Below are 27,924 nucleotides of genomic sequence, written 5' to 3'. Positions count from 1 at the left end.
CTTTAACCTCCTGAACAATAGAAACCGTACTGAAAAAAAATTAACTGTCTTCCTGGGAGGGGTGGATGCTAGTCAGTGACCCAGAGCTGGGTTTCTGGTGCGAGCCTTGCATGGGCTGGCCGGGGGCAGCAAGGGTGGCTGCCCACGGCTGCGGGGGCATGGGGACACCTCCTGCTTAGTTGGGCTGGGCTGAGTTCCTGCCAGACAGGTATGTGTGGCCTGAAAACTGGCTGGGCACTTTGCAGCGGTGCGGAGAGGCGTCCATGAAGGGGGATCCCAGGAAGGTGAGCAAGCAGCTTGCTCACCTCTGCAAGAAGCAGCTTCCTTCTAGGTCGGGAGTGCTTTGGCAGAGGGACAGGGTGGATGGATGCCCTGCACTTGCCCAGCTCAGCTGCTGGAGAGGTGCCTTCCCTCTCCAGGTCTGTCAGCTCCCCGGAACTAAAAATACTTCTCTGAAACGTGCCCTCCTCTGCACAGACATGCAGAGAGCCTCAGCAGGGCTGGCAGAAATGAGTCTCCTGGCATTTTCTGTGTACTTCAGGAAGGGTGCAATCAAACTCCTCGGGACCATTATCAAAAGAATTGGGACACGGAACTGCACACGTTAACCCAGCCACTCCTCTCTTCCTCCTCCCTCTGACTCAACAAGTGGTGTAAGCGGCAAACGGCATCCTTATCCAACAAGCGTGTGTTTTATTTCCACAGCAAATTGATGTATTAGGAATTTTAAACCCCAGATGTTTCTCAGTTATGTAAACCAAGAGGCACCCAGATGCCCACGTAAGAGCAGAGAGAAAATGCCTTTGAGAGCACGTGCCTGGCCCATGGCTGCACTGGGCTGCTGAGCAGCCTTATTCAAACTGTGAGGGGCAACAAGCTGAGAGAGCAAAAGCCCAAGAACAATGAGGTGAAGGTGTAAAATGGCATGCTATTCCCTTTCTTTTTCCACAGGTGGGCCTTCCTTGGCAAAACTAGAATATACTACAGTTGTGGCTCCCAAATCAAGAGTCAAGTTCTCCTATGCATGAACTCAGGCAGAAAGCTAACCAGCAGAAAGAGGCCTAAATGGCAGAGAGTATCAAAAGAAAGAAGATGGAACGAGACAGGTAAGTATTACATTCAGTGTTTCCCAATGTAATGTATTTCATTTTCCTCTCCCTGTTTCATTCCCCTTTTGAGAAGGAGAATTGTCATCTGGAAACAAGGAGAAAATTCCTCTTGTTTTGTTGCATTAGGGCGTATAGGGAAAGTTTGAAAATGTTTAGGTTTTCAAAAATTATTTTCTATCTTTAGAACTGTCACAAATACTGAATCTGTTTCTTGGAGGTCTTTCTTGGTGGACTCAAGATGTTGACCAGGAGGTCTCTGAATTCTTAAAGTAGCTGGGACTTTATTTCCTTCCAACAGTTTATTTTGTCCTTTCAAGCAAAGAGATATTAATGAACACGCACTGTTAAAAACAGCTGTTCCTGCCTCACCTAGAGCTCATCTCCACCATAGTAGATCTGCTGAAAGAGGAAAGATCTCCTGGTGTGGATTCAGTCCTGTGTGAGCTTCTACTGTACTTTCTTCTGCAAGGCTCTGTTCCTTGCCCAGAATGGGCAGCCTGCCTCTATCTACCTCCCATCTGCCCTGGGATGTCCTGCGTGACAGAGATCGATGACATGACCTAGCCTTATCTTGTCCTAGGAATTAGCTATTAGGAATGCAGAAAATACCTTTTCCCTCCCTCTCCTCCCACCAGTCAATGGCAATCAGCACAAGCTTTAATGCACAAGTAAATGCTGTGAGAGGGGCAAAAGCAGCAACAGGAGGCTTTTTACTGGTGTAGCTTATTGTTACTGCCTGAGAAAATAAGCTGCAAATGCAATGCGGAGGTTTGCTAGTTACAACATTGCCCCTGTAGCTGTACCTTGTTTGGTGGAGGCAAAGAATGAGATTTGAAACTGCAACCAGTGAGGCAGGAAAGTATTCTATTAAAAGCTACAGCACCCTGAGGAGTGAAGGAACTAAGTTGTAGGCACCTAAGAAAGGCATTTGATAATGTTTTGAGGACTTCCACAAGAACATGGGGCCTTTCTAAGAAGAGCTTCACAAAACTTTATGTGTGTGGCTTCTCATCCCTGCTTGCCTATGTTGGGATACCAAGAAATCCATGGTTAGGGTACCATCAGGCCTTTCTTGCTGAAAGGTACTGACTGTAACAGTAAGTGGCTGACTCAGTTTCAGCCTAGTGACCTCCTAAAACTCTCAATATGTGCCGGATATAAGGAGCTCTTCATCATGCAGGTATCTCCAGAGAACCAAACTGAGGCCAGCGTATCCTGGCATGCAGAGGACTAATCAGTCCTCTGAGGGTGAGTCACCATCCGTTCTCACCACATCAGGTTTTGAATCAGGTCAGAGGATGAGTTGTTTATTGCAAAATCCTTAAGCTCTCTATCCCTCCTTGCCAGTAGCTTTCCACTACTGTTTCAAAGTGTCACTCTTTCGAAGTGGCCTGTGCTTGACTTCTCCTTAATGCTGCTCTCCAGAGAGAATCAAGCACGGTGTCACCCTCAGTCAGGGTTGGGTGCCCTGTGACCATGACCTTTACCATGCTAACCTGCCCTCATCTTGCCCGGCAGCATTAATTGCCTCTTAGGGCAGCTTTGTCGCCAGCGCTAGGAGCTTAAGACAGACAGCTCATGCTTCCAATAGTTAGGAACTAGTAATAGCCAGTTTGGGTCCTGGTATGAGAGAAAGAGAGGCTGGTAATACCCCTGCTTCAGTGCCCCATTAGAGTGGAGGAATCCTCAAAATGTGGGTTAGTTTCAGCTGAAACCCCTCCCTCGCTGGCCCAGGCTCTTCCTCATTTTCTGTTTCAGCTCTGCACCAAACCCACATGAGGAGGGCGTGATGCTATTTATTCTTGTTTCTTCCCTCTCTGGGATCCTATCAGAGACACCAATCTGAGTCAGAGGCTGTGACTGAAATGAGAAAGAAAACTCGGAAGTGCACAGATTTTAGCCCAATGTGGCTATCCCAGAAGGAAAACTGGGCCTTAAAAAATGTGAGAGATACTCAGCAAGATAGTGGCTAAAGAAAGACTATGTGGTTTAGAAACTGTCTAGCAAGCAGCAAAAAAAGAGTGGGCAACTTTTCATACGTAATGACCAGGACTTAGAAAAGTGTTGTAGCATGGGTGTTACCTGACCTTCTACCCTCTTGCAATATCTGCTATTTTTGGACATTTGCCGAGAAGAATCCCTTCAAGATCACTCTTCTGGTTTACTGGGTGGTGATAGCTGGGTTTTCCAGCACAAACAGAACTGTGCTACAGCGAGAAGTTTCCAGCAGGGATACTCTTTCACATGCATTCAGATGAGAGGTCATTTAAAAGCCTACTCTCTGCATTTGGCAGGTAGGGGCAGGGTACCAAAAACCAACAACATGTGTCCAAATATTCTAGTCCCAGACATGTAAATCTAGCTGCTGGCAAGGTGTTCCCATTGTACATTAAGCAGAACAGATCTGGAAGTATCTGGAAATACTTTCCACATCCAGATCTCCCCAGCAAGAACCATGTCTTGGGCAGATTGCATTTTTATTGCCTTCGCTGCCTTTCTCAGATGATATCCTGGTGCTAAGGTGAGCCGTGTGAGTAATGGGACTTCAGTATAATGGAGCCATTTGCTTCTGCCCAAGTGAACCGGTGGTTAATGGTCTGTACAGTTATATGACCTCTGGTTGCAATCTGATCAGATATCACAAACTAAATGAAGTGGAGTCTTGCTGATAATGGGAGGAGAATGGAGAGTCCCAGGAGGGAGGGTCAGGATCTAGGGTATTGATCAAAGCAGGGATGATTGGTCAGTAGGTGGCAATCTTTTATCTGAAGCAGGAAGGGCCCCCACACTGCTAGAAAAATCTGTGCTACCAGCCATGTCTTCAGTGAGATGTGTAATTGTGAGGTCTAGACACTTTATGTACTGGTTCTAATCACGTGGATTTAATTTTTCTTTGCAGTGTGTTAACCTTGCACACTTGCCAAGTCCCAGATGTTATGACTTAGTTTCCCTTCCCTCAGTTCTTCCGTGCCCTCTAGTTGGGTATTTGATAGATTATATACAGCCTTCTCCTTTGCCAGTCAGCGGTACAGGGCCAGACGTGTAGCCTTGCTATTTGCAGCTAGAAAGCTGCTATGGAATGGATGCACCATGCAAATGTAAGTCATGAATTATCATTAATCAAATCTGCCATTCAGATGTGTGAGTGTGGGGCATCTCAATCCTTGCAGAGACGAACAGCTCACAGACTTTGCTGGCTTGGTTTGCCTGTGCAGTCAGTCAACTGCAGCAGTTTGATCAACACCACCTTTAATTCAACACTGCAGCTTCGGCATCTTTGCTCATATAGTGCTGACTTGAGAAATGCTTTCATTTGGAGCTTTTTATTATATACAGAAAAAAGTGCCACAAACCATTTCCAGAGCATTTGACCCCATTTGCAGTCTGTCAAGTGGGAGAGAGGCCGTGAAGCATAAGGAGAGTGGTAGGGACCAGGCAGGGAGTATGCAGCAATGGAAGCATTTATGATACGCGTTGTCCTAACAACAGCAGCCTTCTCTAACCCAAGATTTCCTGTGTTAACATCTTGAGGAATCCTTGGGTACGGCCTGTTACCTGAAAGGCACTTCATGCACTTGTGGGGAGGGAGGAGGTAAGAAAAAAACCTGATGATGCTGCTTTTAAAGCAAATTTAGCATTGATGAGAGTAATGTGCGCACAGCCCTGGAGCCTGAAGCTTTGTCTTACCCACAGGGTATAGAAAACAGGCAGGGCTGGAGCAAATCTCCCTGACCTGCATTTGCTCTAGGTGCACTCGGACCTTGCACCCACATGGGTGAAGGTGAAGTCCTGCAGGAAAGGGGCAGGAGTTAGTGCTAGCCAGTTCTTTCTTACGGATCCTTCTGGGGTGCCTGTCACCTATAATGGCCAAACTTCATCCACGCCTCAGGGTACCAGCCCCCAGTACCCTGCTGATACAGTGCTTACCCCAATTTCAGGGAAGCAAGGTGAGGGGGCTAAAAGCTAGGTGACTTGGGCATGGCTATGTGACAGGTTTATGTCAAGGGAAGCAGTTATGCCAGACCCTCCCAAATCCTTGCTCTTTCTCTTGGGTTGGAGCAGTTTCGGATGCCTGTTCAGATCTCAGTCCGATAACCAAACAGCTAATTTGGGCCCATTGCAAGCGAGATGTGAACCACTGAGGCCTAAAACTCATTTTGCTCAGCCTGCCAGCAGTCACCGCCTGGAATTTGACAGCTAAGCACTGCTAGTCTGCACTTGATTTAAGCTGGCAGCCTTCTTGCTGAAGTCAAGGTCAACGGGAGTACCACAGGGAGGTGAAGAGGCTATTACAGCACACAGGAGCCACCCAGGCACTCACATGGGGTTTGATTTCTCACCCCTTCCGTTGCCCAGTTTTCACAATGTACATCCATGGATTTAGGTTATAAACCCAAAAGTGTTGCAACAAGTGATGGCTTGGAGCACATTTTGTCTGCAATGTTTTCACAGTCTGACTCGCGAGCAGCCGGGGCTGTCCCAGGCATGCCAGCAATGCAGGCTGCAACGGCTGGATGAAGCTCCCAGGTAGCAAGCGGGGTTTTAGCTCTCATCCCACTGTAACCTGAATCGCATCTAGCATAAGCTCACTGAAACTGAGACTTCCCTACGGAGGCGTGCACCCCTTGCCTGGCCACCTGGGGCCTTTGCCCAGAGAGCTTGGGACGCTGTGGCAGTACACATCAGTGGTGCGTGGGAAGGAAAGGGCACGCATCGGAGCTGGGCTGGCTCAGGCAGCTGCTCGCACCCTGCCCAACCAGCAGCGGTCTGCGTTCAGAACCTGACCCAGTTTCGGCCCCTGCCGGCTTCACAGGAAAAACACTGTGGGGTTTCAAGGAGGTGCTTGCACAACAGCCCTTGCTATGTGAGCTGCAGGCTGAGGCAGACACATTCTCAAAGCAGTGTTGCCACGTGTTGCAAGGATGAGCAAAGGATATTGGCATTTTGTGTCATTCATACCCAGAGGATGATTTTCTCTTTCTGAATACGGTCAAAATGGAGGGGAGCGGCGGGATAAGCATGGTTGGGACCTTAATACACCAGTGGGGATAAGTGGGGATGTGTGCATGGCATAATGTCAGTTCATTCAGTAATGCTTATGTTACTTTTATATTTGTAGAAAACTTCTAAGTGGATCACCACCTAAAAAAGGCATGGGTCCTTTGCTTTAAGAGAAGGGCTTTGACCTGGTAATGTGAAATTACTGTGTTTTGGAAATTTTCCCTTCATATCAGACATCTGCTCTACATTTATTCAGGAGCTCTAACCCCAGCAACAGTCTCTCATGAAAGAGAACCTCTGATCACATGTAAGCAGAAGTGGAGGATAATATATTTTCTTTCACAAGGATGAGGAGGAAAACAGCAACAAACACAACAGCTGATAGGTAAAGTCCACTCCTTATTATAAACCAGATGTCTTCCAGCCTGAGGAGCCAGTGTGTGGCTCACAGTAGAATGGAGGAGTGCTGGGACGTACGAGAGGGCTTGGAGCCACACACCAGACCTGGCCTAGTCGTGCATGCTCCTTGTCACCTTTGGTGAAACACTGGTTGTTTCTCTCTGAAAGCCATTTGCTTTCCACTCACTTACTGTGTCAGTCCTCAGAAAAGCTTGCGTTGGGAAAAATGGCTGGTCATCAGTCTGGTCAATCAGGCCTCATGTCTCTTCTCTCTCTCTTGACCGTGTTCCCAGCCAGAAGCACATTTGTGACGGCCCCACAGAGTCCACAGCAGAAATCTCTGCTTTGTCTTCCCTGAAACTGGGAAAAAAGTAAAGCAGTAGAAGAGGGAAATGAGAAGAAGTGATGGAGCAGGGCAAAAGAAGTGCACAGGAAAAACGAGATCACTGTGTGATCCCAGCCTACAGGATGGGTATGTGAAGGAAAGGGAAGAACAGGGGTTTTGTCCATGCTAGAGAAGCTCTAAGGGAACTAGCTGGGAGACATGGGAAATTTTACTGGAAAGGTCTCCAAGGCTGAAAGATGCCAAAAGGCTGTTACAAGCAGGGAGACAAAACAGTCTTCATCTTGGAAAATGGGAGGCATAGGGATAGCTATGGTCCTATGGAGAGCTTCTCATTTGTTTCTTTAGATGGCCCTTGCTTAATTATGCTGTGTACCAGTACTTGTAGCACATCCCGGCTTATGCTACAACTTTAACCTGCAATGTTAGCAAGTGGCTGTAATGGCTGGCTCCAAACCACGTGGGTCGAGGTGCCACGTGGCTTTCCTTCTTGGCTAGCACCCAAAAAGGAGCCGTAGCAGCTCCACAGGTCGCATCCCCACCCCTGCCTGCCTGGAGGCCTCCCCTTGTCCTCGCCAGCTCGGCATGGGGGCTGGGAGAACAGCGGGGTGCTGGTGTAACTGGTTTGGTCTGCATACCAGAGCAGAGCCGGTGCCAGACACCACTGCTCCAGCCCCAGGGCTGCTCCTCCAGCACCCCCTCGGGGCATGGCAGCAGCAGGGTAGCAGCACCCCGCACCTCCTTGGGCTCTTTGCAGAGCAAGGCTGGGCCATGTAGGTGAGGGAGCAGGTTTCCACTGGTGAAGGGTGTCGTGCTGGCACAGGGGCAGTGGAAAGCCAGTGGGGCATCAGAGCGAGCAGGAAAGAGTATGTACTGGCACTGGGTCCAGCTGCGGGTCAGCCTGGGCGGACCGGCAGAGCAGCAGCACAGCTATCACGCATTAGTTGCCTCTGCAAGGCTGAGTGGAAGGACAGAGGTACTTTACATCAGCCTCCAGCCATGTGTGCACAGGGTCAGTGCACGGCACTGCCCTGGGCACGATTGGGTGCTAGAGGTTGGTTTGCAGGGGAGCAGTGTCCTTGCAGAAAAATTACTCTCCTGGTCACTCTCTTTTGCTGTCCCAAGTTGCCCTTAAGGGCAGTGGAAAAAGCCAAGGGGGGGAGTCCTGTTCTGCAGCATTTTCTCCTTGTACTCCAAAAGGAAAGTTGATGTTGCTGTAAATGCAGCAACACACTTCGCCACTGAGGCATTTCTGTGTGGCTGTCAGGGATTTTGCCTAAACGTCACACAGGAAGCCAGAGATATGCGGTCGTAGCCTTAACAGCTTTTTCTGCTCCTCCTGCTCTGAGGACTGACATGAACTGATGAAAAGGGCATCAGGCAAGGACAGCTAGCCCCTGTCTTCTACCAGTCAAGGTCTCAGCAGGACATTCCTGCTCTGGAGGTCATAAGTCAAGGAAGCCTCCTTGGAACAAGCAGAAATACCAGATCCTAAGCCTTGACCTGAGACTTGGTCTTCACCATTATCAGGCTGGAAGGATGAACCCAAACTGGATTATTTCCTTTTCTTTTTTGAATTCCTTTTGTCTTGAGACCCTGATGCTGTGGACAAGACTAAGAAACTTCCCCTTGGGCCCCTCTTCTTTGGACTTTTTGGCATGCTGCTTGTGTCCTGGGAGCAGGCAAACTTCCCACCCCTCTTACCACAGATTGTATTTTCTTAACCCGTTTACCACAATGCATTCCAGTGAGACGTGTGTCCTATAAGTGCGCTGCCTCAGATCATCCTGCCCTCCATGGCCAGGACTTGTGGGAAGGAAATCTGTTTGGGCCAGGAATGTGTTAACTGTTTGCTGCTGGCTCTCCTATCAGGGGCTGTGTGCTGTGCCTGTTCCAGCTTTTCAGCTGGGTGCATTTTCCCCCAAAGACATGGTCTCAGAAGTGCCATCTTCATTGTTTAGTCACTCAGGTAAAGAAAATGGTTAGAGCATAGTTCTCATAATGTTTCCTTCCTACCAGGCACTTGGCTTTATCTTGCATTATAACTGAGACTAAATCCTTTTGAAAAACTATGTGTCAGCACTGAATTATTTATAGTCACGTCAAACATTCCTGAGTATATGGGTAAAACCCAGGATAAAGTATCCTGGTATGCCACTGATGACAAAGACATGTTTGCCAGTCAGAGAGCTGACAAAGATGTGATATAGACAAAGATGCTTTTTGCCAATCGGGGGGGAGGGGAGAGTGTTATTGTAACAAAGTCAAACACTATGTCTTATTTTATGATTACCTTAATAATCACATAAATAATAATATATTTTTCCATCAACAGACTGCAGCAGGATATAAAAGCCTAGAATTACGTTTGTGAATTTGACTGGAGGAGGTTGCAGTCTGTTCCTAGGCCATGTTTGTTCTCTTCACCAAAACAAAGTATTACTTAAATAGAAGGCTAGAGATGCTATGCTGCAGCTGAAATATGACCCATTGGAAATGCCTGAGAAAATGCAATTAAAAGCTCAAGAAATTTTAAATCATTTCTCCCAAATAAAAGGGGGGGGGGGGGGAATTGTATTGGTGTGTTCGTTATGAATCTAGATCTTGTTTTGTAGCTGCTCATTTTCTTTATATGCTACTTGCCTTTTTTAAAGAATAACACAGGCCTTATACATGTGCATATAAATATACAATAATACATCATTATCCTGCTTGTCCTTTATTAATTTTCTGTTTAAAAATCCTCCAGAACTTGGAGTGCTCCTCCTTGTATTCAAACACTGCTTGGCTTTAGTTGCTGCTCTCTCCTGTTCTCAGAATAATTTAGACCTCCACATCTCTAAATTCTTAATCTCATTTTTGTCTATGTTCTGATGGGCATTGACCAACCCACTCTCACTGCCCTCCACTAGAAGAAACTGTGACTGATAGATCATGTCTTCAGTCAGAGAAGGTCTCTTGATCCTCTCAACATAGGCATTTAGAAATTCTTACTCCCTGCTTTGCTGTTGAGGTCTTGGTGCATTGCCCACGTGAGTGGGCTGGACAGTTGTCAAAGGAGTGGTTAAATCTCAGACAGACATGAAAGGGTTCAAGTGGAGTCTCCAAGGACAAGGAATGATAGTCTTCACCCATTTTGGTCTTCTCAGTCTTAGCATTGCAATATATGCTTGCTTGGTCACTCCCTTTTGAAAAACAGTTGGTCTGCTGAAAAACTAGATACTTTGATTTGCTCTACATTTAGGCAAAGCCAATCTTGATTCCTGGACTATAGAAAAGCACACTTTCCTTCCATCCTTCAGCTAAGGAAGAGCAAATCCATCTATAATAGTGTAATATTTTACATGTCTGTTTAATATACAACTACAGCAATGAGGGAAAGCTTTTTGATCTGGGTCTTCATCTGGATTCCAACAACTCTGTACCTCCTTGGGAATAAATTTATGCATCACTGACAAGTCACTACCGGGGGGTCCAGGCACTTTGTATTGCTCTGTGCTCTGAAGGCTGCTCAGCTTCTCCAGTGTCCTGCAGAGCCTGCAGATTGGATTGTGCTTTCATGATGTTTTTAGTTGATGGGTATAAGTTTCTTTTCTGGTAATGCTTAGACAGAGGTAGAAACTTCCCAGCCATAAAGGAACCACTGGCATCCTCAAGGTCCTGAGGGCTGAGGACAGATCACTGAATGGAAACATTAAATAAAAGGAGGGGTGCTGTTGGCTCTTCAGCAGAGCTGTGTGATTTCTCACACTGAGTGAATACTTTTCCCTGGGTTTATTTTTCCCTTGCTAAAGGGTAATGGTGATATTGATAATGTGCATATGGATTATTCTGCACTGAATTTTTTTGCTGTCTGGATGGGGTATACTAGTTGGGAGTATATGGGATAGTACATATCAAACTCATATCAGTGCTGGCCCTAACATAATTTCAATTATGTTTGGGGGAAAAAAAAAAGTTATTACACAGCTTAGTCTATTTAGGTAGCTGAGAAAATAACTCCTTCAGTGGTATGAATGGCATCTTCATTACTGAAATATTTTTGTCATGGCTCTAACAATATATATATCTCTCTATATGCTGGAAAACCCCTTCTAGTGTAGACACACCCTAGAGCAACTGGGTGTCCACTTCCCTGAGAAGGTCACCTAGGTACCTAACTCTCTTAGACACTTTTGAAATCACTACCTAAAGGCTATTTTTTCTCTTTTGAAATGGTGGTTTAACACATGTCTCCGTGTTCTTCCTGCCTCCCATGAGGTCTCTACGGACAATATGGCATCATCTTCCCTCAATCCCAAATCCAGCCTACCTGTTGGTCACCCTGCCTTCAGCGCTGCCCCTCAGACATACCCCAGGTGGCAAAACTGAGGTAGGAAGCCTGGGATGGGATGGGATGGAGAGAAAGTGCAAGGGTAGGACTAGGTTTGTCGACAACAGGCAGCAAAGCCGATGTTCTTAACTGGCAAATAGAGGGGCATTTCCCTTTAGTGAATAGACCTGCCCCTGTGATGCAAATGAAGTGGAAGATTTGCAGTGTTATACCAGTGGGTGTAGATTTCACTTGTTTTAAGATACACAAATCCTAAGCCTATTTTTCTCTTTCTTTTCTGCCTCTGGAGCTAATGCATTTAACTCTCAAAGAGGAGACAGCTGGTTGTTAGCTTCAGCTTCTCTTGATGTTCATTTTCTTTTTAAGTGAGCTTGCATATTATTCTAGCTTAATTAGATCTTTCTGCAGATAAAATCCTTGGAAGGGGTCCACCCCCTTCCCCCATTCTGCTAGGTTTCTTGCTTGATTTCTTTTACATGTCCCTTCCCCAGTGAATATATCTGAATGTTACATGGCGTTAATTAAGGATCTCAACTGCATATTCGTCTTTGCAAAGCTTGCCAGTGTGTACCGGCAACTGTGATTGATTGACAGCACATGAAGAACAATGGAGAAGCCTTAACAAGGCTTGGCAAAGAAATACAATCAGTGGCGAGCATGCAGAGGGGAAGAGCTTCACATAAGGACTTCAGGAAAATCTGTGCTTGGTTACTTTTATTTCCTTAATCAACAACAGGAAACAGTTCAGCCCTGCTGCAGCTGGTGATAAAGTAGCTCCCCCGAAGCCCACCACTAGATAAAAGAACCACATGGCTTGAGGTGGAACAAGCTGTTCTGGAACATGCAGTTGTATGGTTATTCAGGGAAGCCTTAAGAAACTGTGACTCTTCCCAGCAATGGCGTGGAGCTGGGATATTTTGGTGTTGGGGTCTGCGGTTGTGCAAGGACAAGGTGCTTGTGATGCTGGTGTAAAGAGGTTTCTGGATGCGAGGTGGAGAGTCCCCTTCTAGTTGAGGTCCTGGCTAGTTGACCCAAGGCTCCACAGGTCATCCATCTGTTCTGCTGGCCTCCTAAGACAAAGCTTGAGCAGGCCAGAAGAAACAAAGTCTAGATTTACCTCAGCTCATGCAGAAGGTCTTCCATAGGCAGGGTGAGCTTCAGTTGCGGCCACCTGCCTTGCAAGTCAGGGAAGAAGCTCATGCCAGCTCTGTCCACCAGGCACCACCAACGGGCCTTGCCTGTCTCACGTGCTGCGGTGGTCTCTGGTATCACCACATATGAGCACCTCACAGCTTCCCTTGCATCTTTGGATTCTCCTCATGTTCCTGAGGGATTAAAAAGCTCTGTAAACCCTGCTTTACAGAAGAGAAGTAGAGGCACAGAGATGTCCTTTTCAGTTTCCTAAGCAATGATGAGAAATCCTGGGGAAGAACCAGGAATTATACCTGGGTTTCCCTTTGGCATTCCTTGGGGAGTTACCTCAGGAGTTTCCTGCCAACAGGGACAAGACTATGGCCAGTAGCAGATAATACGAGGGCGCAGTTGTTCAGGCGAAACACTGAGGAATCACGACAGTCTGGTATCTGTTATGTTTGGGAGCAAAAGCATAATGCAGCAGTGTTAGAAAGTCCTTTCCCTCCATCTGTCATACATGGAATGGCATTTACGCAGGCAGATCTTTATGCCAAGGGGTCATGTTACAGCGCGATTCTCTGCTAGCCATGTTACTGCATGCTTTTGCCTCACCTGTGTATGCAAGCCCAAGCCATGTTACAGCTCAGGGGACAAATTCCTTGCTAAAACAGAGTTTGACCTTATGCATAGCAGCAGTAATAGCCACTCTTGCAGCAGGATTCCCAGCCATGTTCACATGCTCACACCAATGAAGAAGGCTGCCGAAGTGAGGCGCACACTGTAAACTTTTGGGGGGACCGATGTGCCAATCTATAAAAGTTTGCAATATCCTTTTAGCCAACTGCATAATTATTACTTCTTGCCTATTTTACCACCTCCTCCCTGTCCTGCACTTGTCTGCTGAGTTGAGAAGCACAACAGATCAGGTATTTGGGCACCGCCAAAGCCCTTGGGAGGTCTGGAATCAATATCTTTGCCTGCCACAATCCTTTGTGTCTGAGCTGGGCAAACCCCTTAGGGCACGTCTGCACCGAGTGAACTAAGTGCCTGAGAAATTCTGCCTTCTTATAGGCAACAGGTGGATAAATAAGCCCAGGAAGAACATGACATGACTATGTCCCCATCGATTTAGAGCCTGTGTCTTGAAGAGGTTGCCTGGGCTGCAGGGATGGCTCAGCTGCTTACAAAGCAGTTGGTGAACCACTGTGGTGAACAACCCTCATCATTAAGGTAAATTAGCACCAACAGAGAAGGTTGTAACTGAAAAATGGTCGTATTGGATCACTCTAAATGTCCATCGAGTCTAGTATCCTCTCTTCATTGGTGGTTAGTAGCAGACGTTTAGAGAAAACTGTATGAGAAAGGCAAGCATGTAATGGTATATCATTCTCTGGTGTACTTGCCAGGCTGTGGGTTCCTGAAAGCTTCCTAAAATCTTGCTGTTTAATAGTGCTTAATAGATCTGTCCACAACTTCGTCAAATCATTTTCTGAAATATATTTTTGGCTTTCACAGGACTGTTGGCAGCAAGCTCCAGAATTTAACTATGCATTTGATGAAGCATCTCCTTTTGTTAGCTGCCACCTCATAACTTCATTTTATGCCATTTCTTCTGCATAATCCTGTCATGTCACCAAACTGCATGGAAGTCTTTCTTCAGTCACCAAGAAACTTTTCAGGCTAGTGTTTGATCTATAGTTGTGTGCCTGTGCAACTGTTGTGGTTATGTGTATGTGCCAAGGGATGTTGTTTTTCACTTATACAAGTCCATACCAGTGTGACTCCCAAATTTAAATTCCATTGCAATAGCCTGAATAGGTCTGCAGTTGATTTAACTCGTCTCCCTTCTCGGAAGTGAAAGCTTTGCCAATGTAAAGCACTGATACATGAGTGTGACCACACTTATTCAGTGAGCAGATCTAGTGATAAGAGCATGTCTTTTGGCCACAATTTTGTTACAAACACTTCTCCAGCACTAGTGGATTTTACCAGGGAGGTGTTTCTGCTGTGGAGATGGCATGTGGTCAAGGCTGTGCTCCGTACCAGCCTGTAACCCACAGGCAGAAAACAGGGCTTTGCTGCAAGAGGGACACCAGCACGGCAGCTCACCCCTTTGCTGTTCTGACGGATACATAGGCCAACAGAGGTCTTCAGTGATCCAGTCTTTGGGGCTAAACCAGCCTGATGGAGTGCAAAGCTGCCCCTCAAGCCATTTGAAAGAAAAAGCACAAATACCCTTACGAGGTCCCTTCCTGTACTAAGGAGTCTCCCTGCCCAATAACTGTACTAATGACACAGTGTTCACTGAAGGCCTGTGCCTATGATTTGCATAAAAAGCTATGTCCCTAAGACTATATCTGACAGTCTGATAAAAGACTTGATTTTTTCAGGACCCCTTGAGTTTCTATTAAAAGCAGTGAGAGAGATTGTGAGTTCTGTTCATTTGAAATTCAAGCCATTTACTCAGGAGTCTGAATATGGAGTTGGACTTTTACTTTATGGTATATTGGCCTTTGTCATGGACTGTTGTAAAGCAAATGTGATAAGCTAACATCTGGCATAAAATTTTCAGTTACTTTCTAAATGTTACAGCAGCAGAGAACAAAGTAGAATTACCAAAGGGTCAAAGGATAGATTAGAAACCTCATTTAGAAATGGTAAGAATTACTGATAAGTTTTAGTGTCTTTATTACTTCCCTATCTCAGTCAGGTCTGCAAACACACTGATTCATGTTTAATTGAACAACAGCTTCATTGTGAAACCTGCCATTCTTAGCTCCAGTATAGAAAAAATCTTCAAAAACACCACCCCCGCTTTCTAACATTGTACAGACAAAGAATTACAGCTCATCTGCCATAGGATATACAATACAAGTGGCATCATCTTCCTTAAGTCTCATTTTCTCCTTCATGCATGGTGTGACAAACAGCAGTCCAGGGACCTGTGTGCTGCGCATGGCCCTGTGCAAAAGGGCTGCCTTGCTGACAGCCTGCAATGGGCCCTCTCCTTCCATGACCAGTCTCCCACTCTTTGTGCACCTCCTGTGTGTGCCTCAGTCATGACCAACGTCCTCTCGGCCGCTGTCCCATAGCTGCAGACCAGGGCAAGGCAGGTGATGCCGTGCGGAGGTGCGCAAGGGTGACCTTCACTTCAGGTTCCTGAAGCCCCGCCTACACTCTGGGTTGTGCACAAGCAAACATACCTCCCACTTCCCTAAAAACAGCACAAAATGAAGTATGGTCTGCTTCCTTTAGCCATCGGCAACATTTGCTACGTATGTTCAAATGTATATACTTGATTGCTCTTGTATAAATAAAAAATTATTAGCTGGCCCAGCCCTACATTTCACCATTTTGCTCGTGAAGCTGAGCTGCATAGGAGTATGAAAAAATCAGGGCTTGTGAAAGCCCTGGTGTTGACACGTTTATGTCAGAAAAAAACAATTGTCCGGATAAATGATTTCCTTTTGAGGGATGTGTTCCTTTGGTGCTCTTAGTTGTGGCTTCCGCTGCTGTACTGGCAAGCCCCATCTCGAGTAGATCATGCAATGAAGAGATGATAGGGTATACAGTCCGGCTTGGCGGTGACTCAGGCTGTATGGTGCTGGTAGCTACTCAATCTAGGCAGTAATCTGATGACCCTGGTGCAACTCCTAGGAGTGGTATGCATTTATTGCAAAGTCTAGGCTTGAGGAGAATGCACAAGAGGCTTCTGACCTGCCTGCCTCTAATTCAGGATTTTTAATCAGCAGGATACTGCAGCCATGTGCTTAGTGTTTGTTCGTCTCAGCTTATTTCAGTTCCAACATACATGGCATGGTGCAGTGGAAGATGCAGTGGTTTGGAGGAGAGTGGATGGTCCTTTAGGTCAGATGACAGATGCAAGCATGTACGCAGGATGCCCCGTGCTCTGTAACATGCCCCTTTATCTGCCTTAGACCATGTGAGACTTCATAGGTCTAGTGTCACTATGAAGTTAACTCACCAGAGAGATCTAAATTAACTTAACCAAGGCTAAAAGAGACAGTTCAGTACAGATAAGCCCCTTGGTTTTAAGTTGGTTATTTACGTTAGATCAGCCTGTGTGAGTCACAGTGTCTGACCCAAACAGCCCATTCCACTACCTGGGTAAGGATTTGTCTGACTCCAATTTTTTGCCATTTTTAAACTCCTTATGCAGTCAAGACTAGTAGAGGAAGGCTGGAAACTTCTCTGGAACTGTGGCTTCTGCTCTCAGTTTTAACCTTTAGTCGTTTTACTTTCAGCCAAAATTGCTGAAAGCCTTTTCCTCCCAATCTGTGCACTAAAGATTACGAAAAGCTAATGAGAAAAGCTAAAACTCATTTACTCAGAAAAAATGATTCAAACTCTCTCCTGTGGCAGATGAGAAAATTAGGCAAACGTAATGCATTTGTCATAGATTCAGTTTAATAGACTATGCTTTATTCAGCTTCATGTAGGGTACTATAATAAAGGTCTGGGCATAAGTCTCTGGCAGGTTAATGATGACTCCAACATTGTTTCTACAGGGCTTGTCAGAGAGCTGCTGTTTTCCAGACAGAACTGGCAGCTTGAGAAAAAGTCCAGGCCCAAGGGATCTTGGTATAGTGAGAGTGGTATTGGTGGATCTCTGTGAATGTTGCTAGAGAAGATCATGTCCATAGATCTCTGCCTAATGACTGTGCCCAGCTCTGCTGCAGACCCCATGAGCTTTGGTGGATGAGTCTAAGAATCAGGGCGCCAAACGTACTATAACTATCATGTCTTGTGGGCCTTGTGCCCAGTTCTCTAGTAAACATCCCTCTAGTGTAACCAAGGTCAAGTCACTTTTCCCCATCTCAGTTTCTGCCTCAGGAAAAGGTAAGAAATTGTGCTTCTTGGCCTAGTATTGTGTTAAGGTCCAGCACTGGAAAACTTCTTACACATATTCTGAGTGTTACTGATGATCCCAGAATGCTGTAACAGTGCAGTGTGGTAAGTCTAGTCCAGCAAGAGTCAAATATTTGTCAGTGAATTATCTACCCTATAGAGGCTATTCTCCATTTTCCTGTCTTGTTAATTTTTATGCTTTATTCCAATGTGTGTTTGAATCCCTCTGCACTGCCTAACCTCACACTGCCGTTGGGGTGGGGAAGAGAAAAGGCTAAATTCATGACTCATGTAAATGCCTTGAAGCTGTCCACCAGGTTCTCCTTTCAGCTCCAGTGCAGTGCCTGAGGCTGGGACCACCCTGTAAAGCTCGTAGGCTTTGTATTCCTGCTCCAGCTTCATTGCTGACATGGTGAGGTAGATGAACAGAGCCGCTGTATGTCCTCAAGAACCTAGATATAGCCATGACAATAACAAATGTATTTGAGGCTAGGAGAAATTTGCATTCATGCTGGTGTAATAATTTCAGACCCCTAGAAAGGAATGGGGTTTTCTTCTCTTATTTTTTACGTTTTTTTGAGCTGCTATAGACCAAAGCTGCATCCCCAAGAAAACAATGACTATGAATTTGCACAGAAATTCATGTCTGTCAGAGGAGAAAAGATTATAAGAAAGTAGTTTACTAAAAGGAAAATTGGTTTCAAAGGAAAACACATATCCAACAAAATGCCTGGAACAATTTGACTGCAGCAAATACCTGACTTTATACTTCAGTCAAAGATAAGCTATCAGGCTGACTGAAGAAGTAATGGAATGAAATTATACTGTCTGTGTTATGCTGGAAGGGCAGGATAAATGATCCCCAGGCTTTGCAGTCTCAAAGGACTGTGGCATTTTCATAAATTTTCTATGCAGTGTTGCTTGCAGCCAGACAAGACACCTGCTAGCTCGCTTTGCCTGTCTTGCCTCTGCTGTCGGGTCTCTTGCAAAGCCTGATGTGGTAGGGGTAGAGGAGTGCTGTAGGGCTGGATCCGCAGAAGACATTTCCAGCAGTGACAGAAAGGTAGTGGAGAGAAAAGCTGCTTCCCTGAATACTTGTGTATGTCTGGGCTCCCCCACTTCTGTTCTTGGCACTTCTTTTGGATGATCCTAAACAAGTCCCTTCTCCTCCCTATTGAAGGGCTTCTTTACAAAGGAAAACTAAGGAGCAAATTCATCAAATTGAACCAAAATCATGAATTTCAAATAGCAAAATCAACTGCATTAAAGTGGACACCTTTAGTAAGAATTAGGGTGGGCTAAACTAAATGTTCTTCAATTTGCTTTGGAGGTGAAGTATACTGCAGAGAATAAATATACCTTTAAGTTAAAACACCCACATGGAGCTTTAATGTGATTTAGGGAAGTTTTTACATGTTTTGTTACCATGCAAAGTGCATTCAGATTTGGTTTCCAGAACATCTCCATGTAGGCAAACCCGTAGTTTCTCCCACTGGTGAAATGGGGACCTTTCTATCCTAGAAATGTGATGCTGCCAGTCTCAGTTCATTAACACCCACAAAGCACTTTGCTCTGTGGGAGGCACGATGCAAGACGTGCCTAATTCTCTCTCGGGAGTCCAGCAGACACAGGCTTTGGGCAGCTGCACGTGTCTCTGTGCGAGGCTCCCAGCTGCGCCCCTCTCCCAGACACCTGCTGGCTAGCAAGGATGGTGCCATCACCCGCATGAAGCTGTACCCAAGGCGGCAAAACACCAGTTCTGCTCTTCTGCCACCAGCTTCCCATGTACCACACATACCTACCTGCAAGAAATGGGGCCATGACAATGTATATGCATTTACTCTTTAACGTGCTTTGAACCCAAGAGAAAGTGGGATTTGCAGGCCTGTCATGGGCACATAATGTGTGTGATTTTCCTGTGCCATTTCATTATGTGAACTGAGCTGCAGCAGATTCCTGGAAACCTGATCCCTGAGATAAACATGGAAGAACTGAAACAGCAGTATCTGTCCAGTGCTCCAGACTTTCAGTTCAGAGGCAGGTCAGAGCCTCCCTGACCTGGAACAAGGCTGTCAGTATAAAGATAGCTGTTCTCAGCTGTAGGCACCCAGTGGGCCTAGGTGAAGGCAAAAGTTACATTAAACAGCCACACTGCTTTCAGAGTCACATGAGACCTACTGACATGCATTTTCTAAGAGACTGATGACATTTAAAGCTCTTGGAGTAAACTATTTGCTTTCCATTTATGACGGGATATTCATCCTACCGATTGTCACGGGAATGAAGCACGCTGATCACCATCCCAATGACCACACGTTTGCCATCTCAAAAATGTTCTCCCGGAGAATAAAATGTAACGTCTTCATTGTTAAATTCTGTCTCATTGGTAATGCTGGGACAGATTCTTTTACAAAAGTATCAGATTTAACAGAGCACCCATCTTACTAACCACACCAGCCTTTTTCCAGATGGCATTTTGAATAAAATATAGACAAGGGGCTTTGCTAACCAATCCATTATTCAATTAATTAGCACTTATAAATTAAGAATGTGCCTCGCAGAGCGTGTCTTTCCATGCGGCAAGTCTCTTCTCACCATGCAGCAAAGAAGGACCATGAGTCAGTGGGTCGCCACAGGGGACACGCAGGCCACCTCGGTTGGTCACCTCAACTGAAAAATGAGAGGCAATTCCCATGTGCTAGGAGGCTGCGTCCAAAGAAGGACCTCAGACTCGAAGATTCAGAGGTCTTTGCATACTCATATGTTATAGGCTAGTACGTTGTTTGGTGGTGTTGACATGCGGGTGACTGCTCAAATACCACCCTGACAGTAAGACGAAAACGTAGCTGGGTACCTCGCTCATCAGGGAGGTCCACTGAAGTCTATGGTCTGCTTGTTACTGCACGCCCCATGGGAGGGCTGATCTGTGGGTCCCCTGAGGCTGATGGTGACTTACATAGCAAGACCAGAGACAGCTTTAAACCATCTTGCTGAACCATGATGAAAAGTATCAGTGCCAAGCCCAGTGCAAGCTATAGCTGTTCACATGTGTGGCTATGAGACCTGCCCTCACCTCTGCACAGTTGCTGGCCTCTAAAGCTCACTCAGGTGAACTTGTAGAGGCTGCAGTCACACTGCTGAGCTGCAGGGTGAGGTGCAAGGAGCCAGATAAAAATTGCTTCTCCAAAGTGAGACAGAGATTAGGTTTGGGGCTACGCCCAGTTTACTTAGCTGTCAGTGTACTCCCTGGCTTGGGAAATCCCAAGGTGGCGGGCTGCTGGCACCCGGGAGGTCACATTGGTCACTCGGTACTTGCCATGTTCTTAAGTGTTTTTTCCTAAATATTTGCTACTGGCCACAGCTGGAGAAGACATACTGGATTAAATGGATCCTTGGTGCATTCCAGGTGTGGCCAGTCTTATGCTCTTACAATCAACAAAACTAGCTTGTAATGAAACTGGTTAGCTAAAGCCATTTTGGTACTGAGTGTTCATTTGTGAAGTGCTTTGAACATCAGGCGATAGTAGCTGATCTTTGATTACCAGTAGTGACTGCTTTTTCAAAAGAAAATATGGGTGAGGAGAAAAGAGAATTTCTGTTCAGTTCCTGATCCTGGTTGCCTGGGGAATACTTTCAACATGCAGAAGAACAGATTTGCATGTTGGTATTTTGGGGATGTTTCCCATGAGAAAAAAAAAAAAAGCCACTCAAACCTCTAGCTGACTTGGGGGTCTTGTCATGATTATATCCTCCAAAGGTTTGTGTTATTCAGCTGATAAATAGAGATTAAATAACAGAAAACAAAGGTATCACCTTATGTAAATAACAGCAGCATCACTGCCTGTGCTGTCTCCCTCTACCTGTCCCATTGTTAGACCAGACATGATGGAGTGGTTTGCTTATAGTGTTCACTTCCCTCTGCCTGTAACTTGTGGTGTCTTATTTTGTATTCTGAGAAACACCTGATAGATCTGTTGACACCAGTGACACTAGTGCCCAGCTCCTGCCATGCCTTTGCAGAATGGATCCACCTTGATGTGGGCCTGGTACAAATGTCCACGTCAAAAGTATCCTGGCTATCTGAGCAGAAAGGCTGAACTGTGGAAAGTCAAAGCAGATTTTCTAAGGTCCACAAGCATCTAAAAATACAGACTGAAGCCCATCCAGCTTTTAAAGTCATCCACAGAGGTCAGGTCCTTAACTCCTACTGATTATAATGAGAAATACTTCAGTGCTATTTAAACTCCTATTAGATGTGTGTCTGCCTCCTTTGGCCTATATGCAAGTGCCTTTCAGGCTGTGTGACACGCTGTGGTCCACGTAGGACTGGTTAAAAGAGAAAAAGGGAATTTCAGTCTCCAGCGTGGTTGCCACAGCACTGAATTTATGTCAGGGGAACAAAGACAGTCAGTTCTTATCATGGCTGCATGATATCTTTTGTCACAGTAACTGGATGTTGAGGACTGGAGAGAGATTCTCCAGTCAAAATAGGTTTGTTTTTTACATGTATTGTGTTACTGTGTTGCAGGTGAGGGTGCAGTGTTGATCACTGCAGGATGTTGCAGTGGAACCAGATGACCCAAACCAAAGAAAAGACCAAGAAGCCCCCAGTGGACAGCAGGCTTCCCTGTTTGCAGAGTCATCTACCCTCAGTCGGTAAGAACTTTTAGTGTGGACAATGCTGGAGTAATCTTTAAAATTATCACAGACAACTGTGAGTTGTTTTAGGGAAAGGACGTCCCATGAGGAGAAGGATAAAGGCCTCTGGGAGGCACTGTAAATCGTGTAGCATCCCACTGTGGCCCTGACTGAACAATTAAAAGAAGATGTTTAGGAACAAGTCGAACCCTAACTGACCATTCCCATTGCCAACTCCTGTGTGGTGCTGCTTAGATAAGTATTGCTCCTGGTGGCTAAAGATAGAAATGTTTTTCCACTCTGATTTTGTTTTTCTTATTAAACTCAATTAGAGCAGACCTCAAAATAGTTTTGGAGTTTATTTAGTTCTTGTTCTTTGACTTGCTTTCATGCTGGAAGTCCCGGACTGGCTGGCCCTGGAGACAGCAGAGCTCTAACTGGGGCAGCCGAGCAGGCTGGTGCCCAAATCCAGTCTACCCCGTATGAATCAGAAACCCTGTATGAACCATGGATATGAGCGAGTGGAGAGTGAAGCCTTGCGATCTGCTGCCAAGAGAGAAAACTACTGATGGCCTGTTTTAATGGTGCATAGTGCTGCTATATCCACTAGGAGCTGAATGGAGACCATTTTGTTTGGACCAGAAGGGGTGAAGCCAAATCAGTCCCCCAGACTTGCAGCTGCTGGCAGCATGGGGAGCTCACGTAGCTGCCTGAGCTCAGTGGCTGTGTACCAGGAAGCTGGCTGCTGCTCCAGTAACGGCTCCAGGTGCCCATTGTCACAAAACATGTGCTGTTCTTGCCAGCTTCATAGCTAGTTCCTGGGTACTGCTTCTTCCCTGTGTGGCGGTCACTTTGAGATGTGCCAAGGAAAACAACATGGATTTCATGCCAGAAAGTATTTTCATATTATTTTCAGTGAGAAGATGACAGTCATTTTTCCTGCATCAGCCAAAAAGAGAAATTCTGGCAATATGGTTTGACTTCTGCTGCCTTCACAAGTTGCCTTTGCCTCCACCAGAACAGTGTTGATAGGTGGCAGGTTTCACTACTGGTGGCTGCGCTCAGCCAGAGGAACTCTATACCGTCCACCAGAAGTATTTATCACAGTTATCAAACACCAGGCACACAGCATGTTTTATCTATTGCATCCCCCTTTACTGTCTCCACCTGCCAGCCAGTCCACCCCAGAAACCATCCCTTGTCCTGCATCTAGTCTCCAGTTCAACATGAAGGGAATCTTTTCTCAATCGCTGAGCATATAGACCTTCTGCTGCCAGGATTGGTCAAAAATTTATATCAATTGGTCATTGTTACAGGGAAAAATGGCTCAGTTCACGTAGGTTAAACCAAGCCAGAATTGAAATGGTTTATTGATTTATTAAGGACATGTAGTTACCTGAAAATCAGTGAACTATACATTCAGGATCTATGTCAGCAATACAGCAGTACAACCCCAACGTTAAACACTTAGAAAACACTAGTAGATTCCTGCAAGTTCCTAAACACACTTCTGTAACTAATCCCCAGAAATTCTTGTCCCATGTATGCAGCCACCCACCCCTCTCCTGATGGCAGGGGGTCTCACTTCTGGGAGTGCGGCTCCCCGCGCTTACGCCCTACTCCCACTGGGGTTGCGGCTGCTCCATCTCTAGGGGTGCCCACACTACTCGCTACGATCAGTTACCGCACCCACTGCTGGGAAGGCACCCCAGCAGGTCACCACACACACCCATTGTGGGTCCCTACGTGTGTACCCTGCAGGGTCAGGCCACACGCTGGGTGCCAGCTGCTGACGGTGTCTCATGGATGGGGAAGCTGCTGGTTTCGGCAGAGGTTGTGATGTGCCAGACCAGGTTTTGACTCCTGCTCTGGTCCCAGTCTGAGGCCTCTCCCTGCTCTATTACAAATTTTTATACTTTTTTTACACAGCTTTTCAAACCAACTTGTTCTTTGTTGAAAAACTGTCTTTGTCATTCCCTGGTTACTGTTTAATCCAGCTGACAGCTGCCATCCTCTTTAGCATGATCAGCTGAGGACTGATGGTTGTTTCCCACTTCAGCAAGATCAGTTTTGGGCAAACGCCCTTTCAGACTCTTTTGGGTTTTCCATCCGCACATGCTGTTTACACTCACTTATCTATCTTAACAGCTATTGTTTTCCACATCATTTTGGCAAGGGTGAGCTATGCAGGCACCCCCACACATTATATTACACAACTATCAAACTGATATTAAAGACAAGAATACTGGCACCATGGCTGGATTTGGGGGGAGGAGGAGGTTATTTCTATACACACTATAGAAATTGTCTGTAGACACTCAGTGCCTACCAGTTAATGTTTTTTTTTTAACTTAGTTACCTCAGCTTGCATAGCTATATGAAATTACTCGGTTCAAATGAAGTCATTGTGCTCAGAGGACCAACCACATATGTCTATAAGCATAATCCCTAGTGACCCCACATCTGTGGGGGGAGACAAAGAGGGAAAGGAAGAAGACTTGAAAGCTATTTATGTCATGCTGTGTTCTGCGAGACTGCAGACCCTGCTCAAGCCAGTGTAATGTGCTGGAGCCCCTGAGCGGGCTCTGTTTCTCCTGAAGCTCCCAGGCAGTCCTAAGGCAGTGCCCTGCAGGACCAGGAAGCTGGTGCGGTGACCACATGCTGGCACTCGCCTCAGTGGGACACTGAGGGCAGTTCTTGAGGGTCACTCCTCTGCCCTTCGAGGCCCCTTGCAGCTCCCAGAGGGGTGTAAAAAGCCCGTGTGCCACCTGGCCTCTTGCTCATGGTCTGCAGGGCTGTGGCAGCTCTCGTCGCCCGTTTTGTTCCTCACCCTCTCTCACCTGTTGTGTGTGATGCAGGCTTGGAGCCAAGCTCTTGGGCAGCTGCCCTTTTCTAGCTCCCAGGCATGCCAGCCTGAGGAGGCCCAGCCCCATTTGTTTGCAGTGGCAGCCCACGAATAGTAACTACTTGAGGCCATTTTGCACATTTCTGTCATCGTATAATTAGCATTTGGTCCCACAGTCTACCAGAGTCCCTCCCCACCCAGGCGTGCCTCTGACCTTCCACTGCTGTATATCACAGCATCATCCACAGCCACCTTCAGAGATGTTTCTAGATCACACATTACCTAAAGTTCCTGCATGTGACCATCAGCCACACAGTCTCATTTTCCCCCACAAATGGCACTAACGGGCGGAATATTCACCAAGCTGGACAAATCATCACTTCACTTTGCTCTGCACGCTTTGCTCTCTTTCACTGCTACATCAAAATTAACTGTCCACGCTCCTGCCCTGTAGTGAGACACCTCTCCTTGCCCTAGGTGCTTCCTCCCAGTCCTGCAAGGCAGGAGACCCAAAGAAAGCAGGGATCTCGCTGGTGGCTATGCCCAAACCCACCAGAGAAAATCAGACTGCTTTTCACATTTTAACTCCTCAGGGCATGAGATAAGCCCTTACCAACCTCCATCTTGCAGGTTGTTCCTTCCTAGGTGCCAGTGCACAGCTTTCCCCAGCCCCGTCCTTCCTCGTGCAGCTGATCTCCTGGACATGGATTGCTTTGCACATTTTGTTCTTGGCAGTTTCAAACATTGCCTCAGGCCCTTATCGCCTTAAAAAATCAGATCATATAGTGGTAGCCTTAGAGACGGCCTGATTGATATCTGAGCAGTCAAACAAACAGTAAATTTGAATAAAATTTGGCACCCCATTGCCTATTAGTCCTGCTGATTCTGAGAGGATAATTCACTGACATCAAGCAAAGTGCGTGTCCTGTGTGTGCACGGGACTGAGGCTTCGGGTGTGTAAAAGAGATTGAAGGAATGGTGTGCAACCCTCATGAAGGGCCTTTTGTCCATTCCAGATCCTGCACGCCCCAGCCTGTGCAGTCATGGGGATTTGGTATCGCTGGCCACTGCCAACCCAACCAGACTTCTCTGTGTATTTATACAGAAATACAGACGCTTGCAGGAAGAGGAGAGTTTCCTGGTGATCCTTAAACAAACACTGATGAAGGCAGGAGCTCCTGCAGCTCAGCCTCCACCAGCACCACTAGAGCTTATAGCAACAGTGAGAATGTGCTCAGAGGAACATCATGTTTATGGGTGGCCATTCACCGCGTAGTCGTGATACAATTATTCAGATATTCTCGAGCTGCTTTCTCCAAACTCATCCTCTGTGCTCCTAGGAAATAATGCTGTGGGAGGGTATACTCCCATTCAAATCTTCCCTGATTTAAATATCACCATGAACCTGCCTGAATATCCCATGCCTGTTTTATTTTGGCTGACCCCATGCCTCGGGCAGATGGCAAGGAGGGGAGGACTGCACCGACTGCTGCCGTTACACATGCCCTGAACCAGCTTGTGTGATGTTCTCCTCTGCAGACTAGCTGAGCTGTGTCCTGGCCGTGTGGATAATGCCAGACACAGCATCCAAGCGTAGGCTGTCTGATGCGTAGACTTCATGCTTGGGTTGCACCAGCACGCACCCACACATAATTCCCAAACTGCTGTCCTTTGTAGGGTAGCGTACCTAGGCCATAAATTGCACCCAGGGCATCAGAAGGAGAGTTGGTTCAGTTCCCCAGTGGCCAGTGCAGACCTGGCAGCCAAGAGAAACTGCCTAGCTGGCTACGGCGGCAACTGCGCGCCGAGGTCTGAGAGTTAAAAATGGATGTGTTTAACTTCAGCAGTGCTCATCTACTTATTGGCTTGACTGTAATCACAGCCACCTTAACTTGTAACTGATGCTGTCCTCCCTGCAGCGTAGATGATGTTCGCTTGGGTATCGGATACTGCTATCCGTGTTTGCTTTTGTTATCACCCACCATCAGCAGGTCTCTTTAAAAGACCAGCTCTGACCAGACACCAAGGAGAAAAGAAAGGTGCCATTTATCCCCTTCCTTCTAGCTGAGCAGCCCTTTTCGATCACATACGTGCCACTGGGAGCTGATTCTCCTAACCTAGGATGAAAATCCATGTGGCACACCTGCTCCCTTTGATCGTACGTACCCTTAATGTATCACAAAGCGTTCAGCAAACCGGACACTCCCAATTAAACACGCACAGCCTTCTAGGCACATGACCTCTCTAGAGCTTCTGCACGATACCCGTCCTCCTTCTAACCCACAAGCCTGCACAGATTTGAGAAGTCTGGTCGTACACCTACAGCTAAGGAGGCCGTGCTCAGCCGCTGCCATGAATGGTGTCATGACCTTGAGGGTATTTTGGCCTGTGTGGGCCCAATGTGGCTCCAGCAGGCTGATGCCCTAAAAAAGCAGGTCATTCGGGCAGTTGCTGCAGGGGCTGGTTCTGGGTTGTAGCCAGGGATCGCTCGGGGAAGGGTGCCACATGATGACCTGTCCCCTGACTGTTAGCTTTGTGGCTTAGGGAGGGTAGGAGACAAAGGTGGCCGGACTACTTCTCCTTGAGGTCCGAGGAGAGCATGCTGAGGCTGGTTGGTTGGGTGGTCCTCAGTTTCAGGCTAGGTTCTTCTTGCAGGTAACTTTCAGAAGAACATGTACCTGCTAGGAGATACCAGGAAAGGCCCAGCTTATGTGCATTCATCCTGATTCCCAGGCCAAAAAGAAAAAAGGAGGATGGAGTCAAAGTTGAGAGAACATGTCAGTAGCTTAAGAGCAAGAAAATATGTGGAATACAATATCGCAACCAAATATGACATTCAGAGTTAATCTAAATACGCTTTGAAAACATGGAGGTAAGGATCATGTGCAACTTTAAAGGTCCTGTAACGGTACCGTGGGATCAAGACACATTTGTTACCTGTGATCACAGAACAGATTAAAATGATAGTGTTAATGATGGACTAAAATGCCCTTTTCCTTTTTTTTTTTTACTTTTTTTTTTTTTCCTGCAAGGGACGAGCATAGGATTGGTAAGCCTGGGGCAGCAGGATGAGTTCGTAGGCTGAGACCCCGAGGTCCCCGGTGGTCTGGCCTTCCTCAGCTCCTCCCTGGTGGGACACAAGGTAAGTCCACTCGCCCCCCACGTCCCCGGGAGAGCGGTGCAGGGCTCGGTGAAGCACCGTGCGCCGGGGCTGCGGGGGGACCGGTGAGCCGCAGGCCGCTTGCGCAGGGGA

At 46.6% G+C, this 27,924-nt stretch overlaps 1 long non-coding RNA gene across 1 annotated transcript; it reads left to right on the top strand.

The window, feature by feature from the left end:
• Window positions 1-955: 955 nt before the first annotated feature.
• Window positions 956-27,881, top strand: LOC135315628 (uncharacterized). Its single transcript, XR_010375119.1, has 3 exons — window positions 956-1,106; window positions 21,717-21,844; window positions 27,704-27,881. It is a non-coding gene; the product is annotated as an uncharacterized LOC135315628 (long non-coding RNA).
• The last annotated feature ends 43 nt before the right edge of the window (window positions 27,882-27,924 follow it).

This window comes from Phalacrocorax carbo, chromosome 1 (genome assembly GCF_963921805.1).
Source record: "Phalacrocorax carbo chromosome 1, bPhaCar2.1, whole genome shotgun sequence".
In the NCBI taxonomy this organism is placed as follows: domain Eukaryota; kingdom Metazoa; phylum Chordata; class Aves; order Suliformes; family Phalacrocoracidae; genus Phalacrocorax; species Phalacrocorax carbo.
This window is presented reverse-complemented; position numbering and strand designations above follow the sequence as displayed.